Genomic DNA, 15,451 nt, shown 5'->3' with positions numbered 1-15,451 from the left:
CTACCTCACGTCTTTTTTTTTTTTTTTTTTCAAAAGCCATAAGGTTAATATAAGTCATGGGTTCCTGTCAAAATGACCACTGAAGGTTTTATTACTATATAAATGGCCAGCCTTTATTTAGGCAACAGATGATACAGGTTTTACTTGAATGTGAAGTAAATCATAATATTATGTATAGTAATGGAACGTGTGTGGCTACTTTTCCTTCTCTCATACGTGTGCACTCAGTTGCTTCAGTCATGTCCAGTTCTTTGCAACCCTATAGACTATAGTCTGCCGGGATCCTCTGTCCTCGGATTTTCCAGGCAAGATTACTAGTGTGGGTTGTTATGCCCTCCTCCAGGAGATCTTTCCAACCCAGGGATCGAACCCATGTCTTCTACGTCTCCTGCATTGCAGGCAGATACTTTATCACTGAGCCGCCGGGAGCCAGGGAAGAATAATATTAAACACAAATCCAGCATTTACTCTCTTCATAACAGATTAATAAATAGACTGACTTTAAAGTATGCATCTTATATCTATACATATAAAATATTTTTGATATACACATTTAAAAACACTTTAAAAAATTAAGGCTAACAATTTCTTATGTTATTTTTATTCCTAATTTGTAAATTAATTATATCGTTTGTTTTGAGTTAGTAAACATTAAATTAAGAGAAAAATAAATATTATTGATTTTAAAATTACATTTGCTTTTTTGTCTGCTTTTTTGTTAAGTTAAGATTAAACAAAATGCTTAAGAGATTAATGAAAAAGTTAAAGAAGCAGCTAGTTTAGAAATAAAACCATCTTAGTGCATGGCTACATTTGAAAATGTATTGTTGAATAGATGTTAGTCATGAACTTGTACTTGGGGAGCTTTGACCTATTGTTCTCAGCAAAGTTGGCAAAATTGGGCCATAATACATCAGCTAAGAAAATATTTAGGTTCTAGTCTTTATTCTTGCTCATTCTGGGGATATTCATTGGAATGAAGCAGAAATTCCTTTTTATTTCTTTTTTGAAATTTTCTTACTCTTCTCTTTTTCCTGGCTCATACTGGGAGAAATCAAAATGGAAAGAGCTTTTCGTTGTTTTTTTTGTTTTTGTTTTTTTTTTTCTGGTTAACAAAAGAGTACATACTCACTGTGAAAAAAAATTATACAACATAAAAAATAAAGGGAAAAAATCACTAAAAGTCCCACTACCCAAATATGATTTCTGCTAGCATTTAATAAACATCATCCCAGGCAGCTGAGTTTCTTTTCTTAAAAGACACGAAATTTTATACAAATGAAATATTTGTTTTGACCATATTTTGAGGTTCAAATGTATAGAACCACAGCTTCATTTTTAACAGCTATTTGATATTCTGTTATAGAGATTGGAGTTGTTCTTTTGTTGTTTAGTTGCTAAGTTGTTTCTGACTCTCTGTAGACTGTATTGTAGATGATTTTATTATCTTAACATTTGAATTTTTAAAAATTATAAGAAAGATATACTTCCAAAATTTTTTTTTCTTGAAATTGCAAAAGAGTGTAAAATTCTCATTTATTTTATCTTTTCTCCAGTTAATACCATCTCCCACGGTGGTCCTAAAATATGATCTCCTCCAGAAATATTTATGAGAATATGTGTAGCTTTAATGTGCACATTATTCTTTAGTTGGAATCATTTTATGTTCTATAATTTGTTTTTAAAAAATTTCATAATACACTGTGTACATTTTCCACATATATGTTACATTTATATAGATAAACTTTATCTAATTCTTTTTTAACATTGGTATATGCAGTATGGATATACCATAGTTAATTACACTTATATCCATAGATACATATTTAAATTATTTTAAATTTTAGGTATGCTGTAGTGCTGTAGTGAACAATCTTGCATATTCATATTTATAATGTCTAGTTTTTGTATATTTTATTTTTTTAATTTAAATTTATTTATTTTAATTGGAGGCTAATTACTTTACAATATTGTATTGGTTTTGCCATACATCAACAGGACTCCGCCAAGGGTGTACACGTGTTCCCCATCCTGAACCCCCCTCCCACCTCCCTCCCCATACTATCCCTCTGGGTCATCCCAGTGCACCAGCCCCAAGCATCCTGTATCCTGCATCGAACCTGGACTGACAATTAGTTCTTATATGATATTATACATGTTTCAATGCCATTCTCCCAAATCATCCCACCCTCTCCCTCTCCCACAAAGTCCAAAAGACTGTTCTATACATCTGTGTCTCTTTTGCTGTCTCGCATACAGGGTTATCATTACCATCTTTCAAAATTCCATGTATATGCATTAGTATACTGTATTGGTGTTTTTCCTTCTGGCTTACTTCACTCTGTATAATAGGCTCCAGTTTCATCTACCTCATTAGAACTGATTCAAATGTATTCTTTTTAATGGCTGAGTAATACTCCATTGCATATATGCCCATCTGCTGATGGACATCTAGGTTGCTTCCATGTCCTGGTTATTATAAATAGTGCTGTGATGAACATTGGGGTACACGTGTCTCCTTCAATTCTGGTTTCCTTGGTGTGTATGCCCAGCAGTGGGATTGCTGGGTCATAAGACAGTTCTATTTCCAGTTTTTTAAGGAATCTCCACACTGTTGTCCAACAGTGTAAGAGGGTTCCCTTTTCTCCACACCCTCTCCAGCATTTATTGCTTGTAGACTTTTGGATCACAGCCATTCTGACTGGTTGATTTGCATTTCTCTGATAATGAGTGATGTTGAGCATCTTTTCATGTGTTTGTTAGCCATTTGTATGTCTTCTTAGGAGAAATGTCTGTTTAGTTCTTTGGCCCATTTTTGGATTGGGTCTTTTACTTTTCTGGAATTGAGCTGCAGGGGTTGCTTGTATATTTTTGAGATTAGTTGTTTGTCAGTTGCTTCATTTGTTATTATTTTGTCCCATTCTGAAGGCTGTCTTTTCACCTTGCTTAGAGTTTCCTTTGTTGTGCAGAAGCTTTTAATTTTATTTAGGTCCCATTTGTTTATTTTTGTTTTTATTTCCAATATCCTGGGAGGTGGGTCATAGAGGATCCTGCTGTGATTTATGTCGGAGAGTGTTTTGCCTATGTTCTCCTCTAAGAGTTTTATAGTTTCTGGTCTTACATTTAGATCTTTAATCCATTTTGAGTTTATTTTTGTGTATGGTGTTAGAAAGTGTTCTGGTTTCCTTCTTTTACAAGTGGTTGACCAGTTTTCCCAGCACCACTTGTTAAAGAGATTGTCTTTAATCCATTGTATATTCTTGCCTCCTTTGTCAAAGATAAGGTGTCCATAGGTGCGTGGATTTATCTCTGGGCTTTCTATTTTGTTCCACTGATCTATATTTCTGTCTTTGTGCCAGTACCATACTGTCTTGATGACTGTGGCTTTGTAGTAGAGCCTGAAGTCAGGCATGTTGATTCCTCCAGTTCCATTCTTCTTTCTCAAGATTGCTTTGGCTATTCAAGGTTTTTTGTATATCCATACAAATTGTTAAATTATTTGTTCTAGCTCTGTGAAAAATACCATTGGGAGCTGGATAGGGATTGCAATGAATCTATAGATTGCTTTGGGTAGTATACTCATTTTCACTATATTGATTCTTCCAATCCATGAACATGGTATATTTCTCCATCTATTAGTATCCTCTTTGATTTCTTTCACCAGTGTTTTATAGTTTTCTATATATAGGTCTTTAGTTTCTTTAGGTAGATATATTCCTAACTATTTTATTCTTTTTGTTGCAATGGTGAATGGAATTGTTTCCTTAATTTCTCTTTTTATTTTCTCATTATTAGTGTATAGGAATGCAAGGGATTTCTGTGTGTTGATTTTATATCCTGCAACTTTACTATATTCATTGATTAGTTCTAGTAATTTTCTGGTGGAGTCTTTAGGGTTTTATATGTAGAGGATCATGTCATCTGCAATAAGTGAGAGTTTTACTTCTTCTTTTCCAATTTGGATTCCTTTTATTTCTTTTTCTGCTCTGATTGCTGTGGCCAAAACTTCCAAAACTATGTTGAATAGTAGTGGTGAAAGTGGGCACCCTTGTCTTGTTCCTGACTTTAGGGGAAATGCTTTCAATTTTTCACCATTGAGGATAATATTTGCTGTGGGTTTGTGATATATAGCTTTTATTATGTTGAGGTATGTTCCTTCAATTCCTGCTTTCTGGAGAGTTTTTACCATAAATGTATGTTGAGATTTGTCAAAGGCTTTCTCTGCATCTATTGAGATAATCATATGGCTTTTATTTTTCAATGTGTTGATGTGATGTATTACATTTATGGATTTGTGGATATTGAAGAATCCTTGCATCCCTGGGATAAAGCCCACTTGGTCATGGTGTATGACCTTTTTAATGTGTTGTTGGATTGTGATTGCTAGAATTTTGTTAAGGATTTCTGCATCTATGTTCATCAGTGATATTGGCCTGTGGTTTTCTTTTTTTGGGGGGGGAGCATCTTTGTCAGGTTTTGGTATTAGGGTGATGGTGGCCTCATAGAATGAGTTTGGAAGTTTACCTTCTTCTGCAATTTTCTGGAAGAGTTTGAGTAGGATAGGTGTTAGCTCTTCTCTAAATTTTTGGTAGAATTCAACTGTGAAGCCATCTGGACCTGGGCTTTTGTTTCCTGGAAGATTTCTGATTACAGTTTCAATTTCCGTGCTTGTGATGGGTCTGTTAAGATTCTCTATTTCTTCCTGGTTCAGTTTTGGAAAGACATAATTTTCTAAGAGTTTGTCCATTTCTTCCAAGTTGTCCATTTTATTGGCATATAGTTGTTATAGTAATCTCTTATGATCCTTTGTATTTCTGTGTTGTCTGTTGTGATCTCTCCATTTTTGTTTCTAATTTTATTGTTTGATTTTTCTCCCTTTGTTTCTTGATGAGTCTGGCTAATGGTTTGTCAATTTTATTTGTCCTTTCAAAGAACCAGCTTTTGGCTTTGTTGATTTTTACTATGGTCTCTTTTGTTTCTTTTGCATTTATTTCTGCCCTAATTTTTAAGATTTCTTTCCTTCTACTAACCCTCAGGTTCTTCATTTCTTCATTTTCTAGTTGCTTTAGGTGTAGAGTTAGGTTGTTTATTTGACTTCTTTCTTGTTTCTTGAGGCATGCCTGTATTGCTATGAATCTTCCCCTTAGCACTGCTTTTACAATGTCCCACAGGTTTCTGGTTGTTGTGTTTTTATTTTCATTCATTTCTATGCATATTTTGATTTATTTTTTGATTTCTTCTGTGATTTGTTGGTTATTCAGCAGCGTGTTGTTCAGCCTCCATATGTTGGAATTTTTAATAGTTTTTCTCCTGTAATTGAGATCTAATCTTACTGCATTGTGGTCAGAAAAGATGCTTGGAATGATTTTTATTTTTTTGAATTTACCAAGGCTAGATTGATGGCTCAGGATGTGGTCTATCCTGGAGAAGGTTCCATGTGCGCTTGAGAAAAAGGTGAAATTCTTTGTTTGGGAGTGATATGTCCTATAGATATCAATTAGGTCTAACTGGTCTATTGTATCATTTACAGTTTGTGTTTCCTTGTTAATTTTCTGTTTAGTTGATCTATCCATAGGTGTGAGTGGGGTATTAAAGTCTCCCACTATTATTGTGTTACTGTTAATTTCCCCTTTCATATTAGTTAGCATTTGTCTTACATATTGTGGTGCTCCTATGTTGGGTGCATATATAATTGTTATATCTTCTTCTTGGATTGATCCTTTGATCATTATGTCGTGTCCTTCTTTGTCTTTTTTCACAGCCTTTGTTTTAAAGTCTATTTTATCTGATATGAGTATTGCTACTCCTGCTTTCTTTTGGTCTCTATTTGCATGGAATAACTTTTTCCAGCCCTTCAATTTCAGTCTGTATGTGTCCTTTGTTTTTAGGTGAGTGTCTTGTAGACAACATATATGGGGTCTTGTTTTTGTATCCATTCAGTCAGTCTTTGTCTTTTGGTTGGGGCATTCAACCCATTTACGTTTAAGGTAATTATTGATAAGTATGATCCTGTTGCCATTTACTTTATTGTTTTGGGTTCGAGTTTATACACCCTTTTTGTGTTTCCTGTCTAGAGAAAATCCTCTAGCATTTGTTGGAGTGGTGGTTTGGTGGTGCTGAATTCTCTCAGCTTTTGCTTGTCTGTAAAGCTTTTGATTTCTCCTTCATCTTTGAGTGAGATCCTTGCTGGGTACAGTAATCTGGGCTGTAGGTAATTTCCTTTCATCACTTTAAGTATGTCCTGCCATTCCCTCCTGGCCTGAAGAGTTTCTATTGAAAGATCAGCTGTTATCCTTATGGGAATCCCCTTGTGTGTTATTTGTTGTTTTCCCCTTGCTGCTTTTAATATTTGTTATTTGTGTTTGATCTTTGTTAATTGGATTAATATGTGTCTTGAGGTGTTTCACCTTGGGTTTATCCTGTTTGGGACTCTCTGGGTTGCTTGGACTTGGGTGGTTATTTCCTTTCCCATTTTAGGAAAGTTTTCAACTATTATCGCCTCAAGTATTTTCTTGTGATCTTTATTTTTGTCTTTTTCTTCTGGGACTCCTATGATTCGAAAGTTGGGGCATTTAACATTGTCCTGGATGTCTCTGAGATTGTCCTCATTTCTTTTAATTCGTTTTTCTTTTATCCTCTCTGATTCATTTATTTCTACCATTCTATCTTTGACTTCACTAATCCTATCTTCTGCCTCTGTTATTCTACTATTTGTTGCCTCCAGAGTGTTTTTGATCTCATTTATTGCATTATTCATTATATATTTACTGTTTTTTATTTCTTCTAGGTCCTTGTTAATCCTTTCTTGCATCTTCTCAATTTTTGTCTCCAGGCTATTTATCTGTGATTCCATTTTAATTTCAAGATTTTGGATCATTTTCACTATCATTATTCGGAATTCTTTATCAGGTAGATTCCCTATCTATTCCTCCTTTGTTTGGTTTGGTGGACATTTATCCTGTTTCTTTACCTGCTGGGTATTTCTCTGTCTCTTCATCTTGTTTATATTGCTGTGTTTGGGGTGGCCTTTCTGTATTCTGGCAGTTTGTGGAGTTCTCTTTATTGGGGTGTTTCCTCACTGTGGGTGGGGTTCTATGGGTGGCTTGTTAAGGTTTCCTGGTTAGGGAAGCTTGTGTCAGTGCTCTGGTGGGTAAAGCTGGATTTCTTCTCTTTGGAGTGCAATGAAGTGTTCAGTAATGAGTTATGAGATGTCAATGGGTTTGGAGTAACTTTGGGTAGCCTGTATATTGAAGTTCAGGGCTGTGTTCCTGTGTTGCTGGAGAATTTGTGTGGTATGTCTTGCTCTGGAACTTGTTGGCCCTTAGGTGGTGCTTGGTTTCAGTGTAGGCATGGAGGCATTTGATGAGCTCCTGTCAATTAATGTTCCCTGGAGTCGGGATTTCTCTGATGTTCTCAGGATTTGGACTTAAGCCTCCTCCTTCTGGTTTTCTGTCTTATTTTTACAGTAGTCTCAAGACTTCTCCATCTATACAGCACCGTTGATAAAACATCTGGGTTAAAGATGAAAAGTTTCTCCACAGTGAGGGATACCCAGAGAGTTTCACAGAGTTACATGGAGAAGAGAAGAGGGAGGAGGGAGTTAGAGGTGACCCGAATGAGATGAGGTGGAATCAAAAGAGGAGAGAGCAAGCTAGCCAGTAATCACTTCCTTATGTGCACTCCAGTCTGCACCGCTCAGAGATGTTCATGGAGTTATACAGAGAAGAGAAGAGGGAGGAAGGAGACAGAGGTGGCCAGGAGGATAAAGAGGGGAATCAAAAGGAGAGAGACAGATCCAGCCAGTTATCAGTTCCTTAAGTGTTCTCCACTGTTTGGAACACACAAAGATTCACAGAATTGGGTAGAGAAGAGAAGGGGGAGGGAGGAGATAGAGGTGACCTGGTGGAGAAAAAGGAGAATCCAAAGGGGGAGAGAGCAGTCAAGCCAGTAATCTCGCTCCCAAGTAAAAATGGGTACTGAAGATTGGGTTCTTAAAGGTACAAAATTGATAACAAATACCAAAAAGCAAAGATTAAAAATCTAGAGTAGAGGTTGAATTTTCAAAAATACAATATTAAAGAAAAGGGGAAAAAAAAGCCACAAAAATTATTTAAAAAAAATATATATATATATATATGAAGTTTGCTTTAAAAAATAGGGTCTCTCTCTCTCCCTCTCTCTCTCTTTTTTTTTTTTTTTTTTTGCAAAGTAACAGTAGGTTATAAAAATGAAAATTAAAGGAGTAATAGAGGACCTAAAATTTTTTAAAAAAAAGAATGATAGTAAAAATAGTAAAAATATATCTAGGACTTTTCTGGTGTTGTTGTGAGTAATGTGGGGTCAGTTCATTTTCGGATAGTTCCTTGGTCCAGCTTATATTTCTCAAGATCTATAGGCCCCTTCCTATGTAGTCGGTACTAACTACAGGGTTTTAATGTATTGCCCCTGTCGCTTCCAAGGTTGTTCCCTCTCTTTTAGCTTCTTCTGTTTGCTGGTCTTTTCAGTGTCTGATTTCCACCCTGACACAAGGGGGTGGTGGTGGACACTTTTTTAGTCTCATTTGTTCAGTCACGCTGTGGGGAGGGAGGGACACTGCAAACAAATAACACTGGCACGTGCTTGCAGTGTCTAAGCCACACAGGGCCTCCCCCCGCTTACAGCACGTGTGCCCTCCCTGCCCACACTGCTCAGGCACTAGGTTGCACCGCTGGGAACTGTCTGAGGCCGGCCCTGGGGTGCATGCACCTCCCAGGTCTAAGCTGCTCAGGTTCAGGCACTCAGATAGTCCTCAGAGGCGCAGACTAGGTTGGGCCTGTGTTTTGTGCCCTTCCCAGGTCCAAGCAGCTCAGGTGATGAGGTGTTTGATGAGCACAGTCGCTGTGACTTATCACCTTCCCCATCCCTGCCGCTCGATTTTCTGGGTGTACAACCAGCACACCTTCTCAGGCAGATGTTGACCGTCCAGAAACCCAAGAAGTCTTAGTTAGCAAAGAAGCCTGTTTCCAGTTTAGTAGATAATGCCTCTCTGGGGCTGCAATTGCCCCCTTTCAGCTCTGGCTGCCTATCACCGGAGGGGGATAGTCTGCAGTCAGCTAGTCTGTTCAGTCCTTTGTTCTGTGAGCGGGCCTGGTGATGTCTTAGGTTTAGGGATTTTCGCGTGTAGCTATCCCACGGTCTGGTTTGCTAGCCCAAGTTAGTTCCCTCAGATTGCCCTTGGGGCATTCAGGCCTGGTCCTTACTCTAAGCAATGCAGCCTGCGCCTCCCTGCTCAGCCCCTGCTTGCTAGTGGCGGGTGCAGGCGTCTGCCCTGCTTCTCTGCTGGGGGAGTTACCGTTGGGCATGTAATCTGTGGGTTTTAATTATTTATTTATTTTTCCTCCCAGTTATGTTGCCCTCTGTGATTCCAAGGCTTGCCACAGACTCAGCAGTGAGAGTGTTTCCTGGTGTTTGGAAACTTCTCTCTTTTTAAGACTCCCTTCCCAGGACAGAGCTCTGTCCCTAGCTCTTTTGTCTCTTTTTTTGCCTTTTATATTTTTTCCTACCTCCTTTCGAAGACAACGGGCTGCTTTTTCTGGGTGCCTGATGTCCTCTGCCAGCATTCAGAAGTTGTTTTGTGGAATTTACTCAGCGTTTAAATGTTCTTTTGATGAATTTGTGGGAGAAAAAGTGGTCTCCCCATCCTATTCCTCTGCCATCTTAGGACCACCCTCTAAAATTACATTTTCTTATTCATCAATTGAAATATATTAACAGGAGAGTTGCTTGATATATTTATTTTTCATTGAAAGAAATAATCTCATGAAAATGCTGAAAAGTAAATAAAATCTTTCTTAGATTTTTTGGTTATATTTTAATTAAATTAAGCAGTTCTTGTATTTTGAGTAAGAATTTCTATATAATATTTACTGATTGGAATCAATTGCAAAAATTAGAACTAGTACATAGAGCTAAATTTTAATTTTCAAAAGAAAAAATTGTAACTCATAAAAATATAAAATGAATGTATGTCAAAGATTTTATTAAACTAGTTAATGAGGAAATCAATTAGGTATTATAATTGGTTCAAAAGGGAATTTGTAGAAGACCTACACACTTTTTATAAGTATATACATCTTATATGTATGCATTATACATTGTATTGGGCTTCCCTGGTGGCTCAGACAGGGCTCAGACAATGAAGAATCAGCCTGCAGTGCAGGAGATGTAGGTTCAATCCTTGGGTTAGGAAGATCCCCTGGAGAAAGGCATGTCAACCCACTCCAGTACTCTTGCCTGGAGAATCCGCATGGACAGAGGAGCCTGACAGGCTACAGTCCAAAGAGTTGGAAAGAGTCAGACATGACTGAGTCACTAAGCACACACATTTATTATATTACATTACATTATATTATATATCAGAAATGATTAATTTTTTATGAAATATAGAGTTCAATAAACTTTTCAATAAAGTCCTAAATAACAAATATATTATGCTTTGTAGGTACATTTAGTTTTGATCACACATTCTTATTCATTTCTCTCTATGTGTATGTGTGTGTGTGTGTGTGTTTTAACAACTCATTAAAATTTTAAATGAAAAAAATTCTTATCTCACAGGACATTTTAAAAGCATGCCATAACCTGGAGTTGGCTAGCAGGCCATGGCAATAGTAGATGAGCACTAATATAAAGCAATGAAATGTAATATTTGAATGGTTCCTTCTTATAAAGCAGAAATCATTTGTCTCTATGTCACATATTATTTATTTGTATTTCTATGGACAAAAATAATTTGCTCTATTAGGTCTTTTCTATAATTTAACATCTACCCCTACAGAGTATTAGGTAGTCTAACTAGTCAAGAGAAATACCATAGGTACACACCTCTATAGAACCAGAAAAACCCCAAGGGGTCAGCAGACAATACCAAGCATGCCACTGAAAGGATGTCCTGGAATATCTTCTGCCCATTTCAAAGCTTTTGATTGTATTTTTCTAAATCACGGCCATTAGATCATAGCTAAGTGTAAGAGCTTACATAAACCTGGGTTCAAATCTCTGAAATTCTTTTTCTATGGTATTTGATTCTATAGAAGCAATTTACTTTCTCTCTGAATCCTGGTATATTTATCTAACTGTATAATGTTACTGACATTCTGTTGGTAGTTTTAATGTTAAGTGAGGCAATATATAAAATAATCTTTTACCCTCTATATAAAATAAATGTTTTGTCTTCTTTCTCCCTGCCACCATCTTTATATTTCTTTCCTGAAGGCTGAACATCTCAAAGCCAACAATAGAGAGTTTTTGTATTATAATCCAAAGCTGGAATCTTTTAAGCATCCTCGATCATTATTTCTCTCATTATATAAGAGAAGGTATATAAACTTTATCTTTTATAAATTTAGTCTAGTTATTCATCTCTGTGTGTCTCTGTGAGGTGAAAAACTGCTTATGAAAAACAGCTTTGCCACTAGTTCCCAACACAGAGCTCCTAAAACTCTTGTGATTTCCTAAGTGATAGGAACACTAGGAGTAACTCCTGTTGTGATATTTGTATTTGACCCGGTCATCGACACAAGGATCCTAAACATTTGCAGATTTCTGAGTCACAAGAGCACCTTGTATTCTAATGAGGTGACTCTGAGTGAGTGAGCTACTGGACGACTCCTGGACAGAGACTGATCACCAGAAAGACCCGGGTATAATTAGAAACTTGAAATTTTCAGCCCTGTTCTCCCTCTCACTTCTCCAGAGACGGGAGAGGAATTGAAATGGAGTCAGTAATTTATAATCCCTACATGTAATCCCAATAGTAGGGGATTTGGAGAGCTTCTGGGTTGATGGGCTTATAGAGGAACAGGCAGAGTGGCATGCCCAGAGAGAGCATGGAAGCCCTGTCTCCACCTACCTCAGCCTCTGCATCTCTTCTACCTGATGTTCATCTGTATTCTTTATTATATTGTTTAATAAACTGCTAAATGGAAGTTTTCCATGAGCCACCCTAGCAAATAAATTAAACCTGAAGAGCCAGTGGTGGGAAGCTCCAATTTGTACCAAGTTGGATGGAAGTTGTGGGTAACCTGGATTTTCAACTGAGATCTAAAGTAGCTAAGACATAGAATGGTACAGTCTTGTGGAACTGATCCTTTAACCTATAGATCCGAAACTATCTCTAGTTAGATAGTAATAAAATTGAGTTAAATTATAGGACACTCAGCTGGTATCACAGAGAATTACCTGTTATAGGGGGGAAATCTCCACATATTTAATGACAGATATCAGGAGTAAAGTGTTCTATGGGAGAAGTAAAGGAGACTCATAGGGAAGAAGCACAGTTGAGAAGAAATGAGTTTTCCCTTACAAGAGAAGGAAAAGTCTGAGTTTTTTTCTTTTACAGTCTCAATTTCTCTATCTGTTAAATGGTAATAATTTATGATTAAATAGTAATAAATGGTAATATTTATGGTTAAATGGTAATTATTATCAATTTCATAATGAATAAACAGTTTTATAAGTAATAAATACTTGACAGATGCAAAAAAACATTCCTTAACAAAGCAAAAGAAAGCTTGTCTTTTTCTCTAGCTTAGCTTAGAAATCTCTTCTCCATGAATTTAGTATCACATTGTTTGGGTCCATGATGGGGATAGAAAGAGGTGAATAGGGAAGGAGTAGTGGGAAAAGCAGTGTTTGGGAGAAGAAAAAGAATCACACACACATACATAAAATGCCAAATATCACATAGTAAGCATTCAGTATTTGACATTCCTTGACACATTGTCTTTGACACCCATTGGAAGACTTAAATATTTACAAATATTTATTAAAATAAAATGGTCTTCATTGCCCAATTTTAACCAAGACAAGTTATTTTCATCAGCAATTATAGCCAGTAAATGGCCCAATCAAATGGGAAGTCCTATATATTGAATCACACTAGTGCCTGGGTTTTAGCTTTCACTCTAGATGCATCCTTAATAACTATATTCCATTGCTAAAACCATTAACGATACGAAATTTTATATTTGAATTATAAAGGCTCATAGAAAATTTAACTGGCTTACCTCATAAGGTAATTGCCAGTGGCATGTAGCAGATATTTCAAGGTTAAATGTATATTCTGAGATCCTGACATGGAGGAAAAGATTAAGAACATTTAGACAGGAGAAATGATATGCTTGGTAGAAAACTATTTTTTCTCTGCTTACTGGAATGAGTTTTAAATCATTTTATATGTGGCTATCAACTCATCTTTTTAAAAGAAAGAACTTCCCATTGAGTTCCTTAATTCTTTTTCTCAAACATCATATCAATAATTATAATTAATGGTTACTCAGGAAATTTAATTGATAATTTAAGCCTGGATTGATTCAAATATTCAAAGAATAAAAGTATTATTTGGTTAATCTAGCCAAACAATCAAGTCAAGGTAAAATTAAAAAAATAAATAAATAAATCTTTAAATTTAGTCCAAAATAGTATTTGATGTTTGATTTTAAAGATATATGTAATTAATTCATTGGCTAAGTTTGCTGGGTTTGGAGAGAGATTTGCTTTTTCTCAGTTCAGTTCAGTTGCTCAGTCATGTCCCACTCTTTGTGACCCCATGAACCGCAGCACACCAGGCCTCCCTGTCCATCACCAACTCCTGGAGTCTACCCAAACTCATGTCCACTGAGTCGGTGATGCCATCTAACCATCTCATCCTCTGTCGTCCCCTTTTACTCCTGCCTTCAATCTTTCCCAACATCAGGGTCTTTTCAAACGAGTCAGCTCTTCGCATCAGGTGGCCAAAATATTGGAGTTTCAGCTTCAACATCAGTCCTTCCAATGAACACTCAGGACTGCTTTTTCTACTTAACACAAAATTCTATTTTGCTATTTATTTGAACCACTTTGCTTTTATTCTGAAACAGCTACAAAATTCATCCTTAATCTTTATATTATAGTTTCCTGAACTTTAAAGAAATTATGGTAGTACTCAGACTTTTCTGATTCAGGTATATAAAAGTCAAATCTTTTTATTTATTTTAAGAAGGCATTTGATTCTAATGCTTGAAACAAGCTTATTCTTATTTGTAAATGTTTAACTTTCCTATTTTTTTTTTTACTACAAACTGCCAGAACAAGAGTAAATGGGTCAAATCTTAAATTTAGTATTAATACCATAAACTAATCAACATGAAATTATCTTATTATAAGATCATTATTAATTCAGTCTCCTTCATCATCCAAAAAACCAGAGAGAGAGAGAGAGCAAGTGGTGTTGTATGTGCCACTTCTTCAAGGTTGCTTGTGACTGGCTTCTTATTTCCTATACTTGAAAAAATGACTACATCACAGATACCATAATTAACCTTAGTGTAATATAATGTATGCTAAAACCAAAGGTAAAAGTAACATTGTACTAAGAGTTAAGTGTAAATAAAATTGGTTGTAAAAACGTGTTAAAAATTATAAATATCCCTTTAATTGCTTATTTATTTAAGGATTCCACATTTGTTTTAGTTATTCCTTGGACTGAGAAATTTTCCTGGTGAGACTTACCTCACTAGGTTCTGAATACAGTCTAAAATTTTACAAATGAATTTCCTATCCTTTGATGTATAACTTCCAATCTTTGTGCCAACTTTGTGTACAACTATTTTCTAAAACCTTTAACATGGATTTAATACAGCCTATGAAAACATTTATTAAGCATTTGCTTTATACAAAGCATAGAGTGCTAGATCCAAATGAAAGCTAAAAATCCAGTACACTAACATATGATGGTCTACGGATCACTCTTAGTTTCCAACACTTGCAGCACATATCAGTGACAGTTGTTTCCAGGGTTTTGAAATTCCTGCCAACTACTAAGGATTGATCTTTTCTGAAACTGTTTAGTTTGGGGGTATCCTGAAAGGCCCCGAGAGTATGAGAGGCCACCGTGTGCATGTGAAGTTGGCTGTGAGTAAAGGCCCTGCTGGTTTGCATTTAGGACATAGTAATAGAGACAAATTAAGGCAGATGAGCTAAATAATCATAAGGTTGAAAACAAATGCTCCCTAAGAAAATTAGCTTACTTGCAGATTTTACTTGATAGTTGCTTCAATTACCTATAAATTACTTATCACTTTTTTTAATCATCTCTATTACTAAACCACTTCTAAGACTACCTTGAATTTTCATAGGTAAAGTCTACAAGCATTCTGCAGTGATAAAGATTTATTCATATCAATTAGAAAACTCTTTGAAAGCTAGATAAAAAAAAAAACTAGCAAGTGAGTGTATGGCTTTATAACTGTTAGCATTGCAATGGCATGGTTTTCTTACTAAAAGTATACTACAGTGATTAAAATATTTAAATTCTCTACTGTCAATTCTTAAAAGTATATGCTTACTGATGTAGATTCTTTTTAAAAAGCTCTCAACAAATATAAAACAGTGGCCAAGCCACAGTAAAGAAGAATTTTGCAATTTCCCCACA

The sequence above is a fragment of the Bos grunniens genome, chromosome 3 (assembly GCF_055505025.1).
Source record: "Bos grunniens cultivar Pamir isolate PY7600 chromosome 3, Bosgru_T2T1.0, whole genome shotgun sequence".
In the NCBI taxonomy this organism is placed as follows: domain Eukaryota; kingdom Metazoa; phylum Chordata; class Mammalia; order Artiodactyla; family Bovidae; genus Bos; species Bos grunniens.
The sequence above is the reverse complement of the archived record's forward strand: the minus strand, read 5'-3'. Positions refer to the sequence as shown.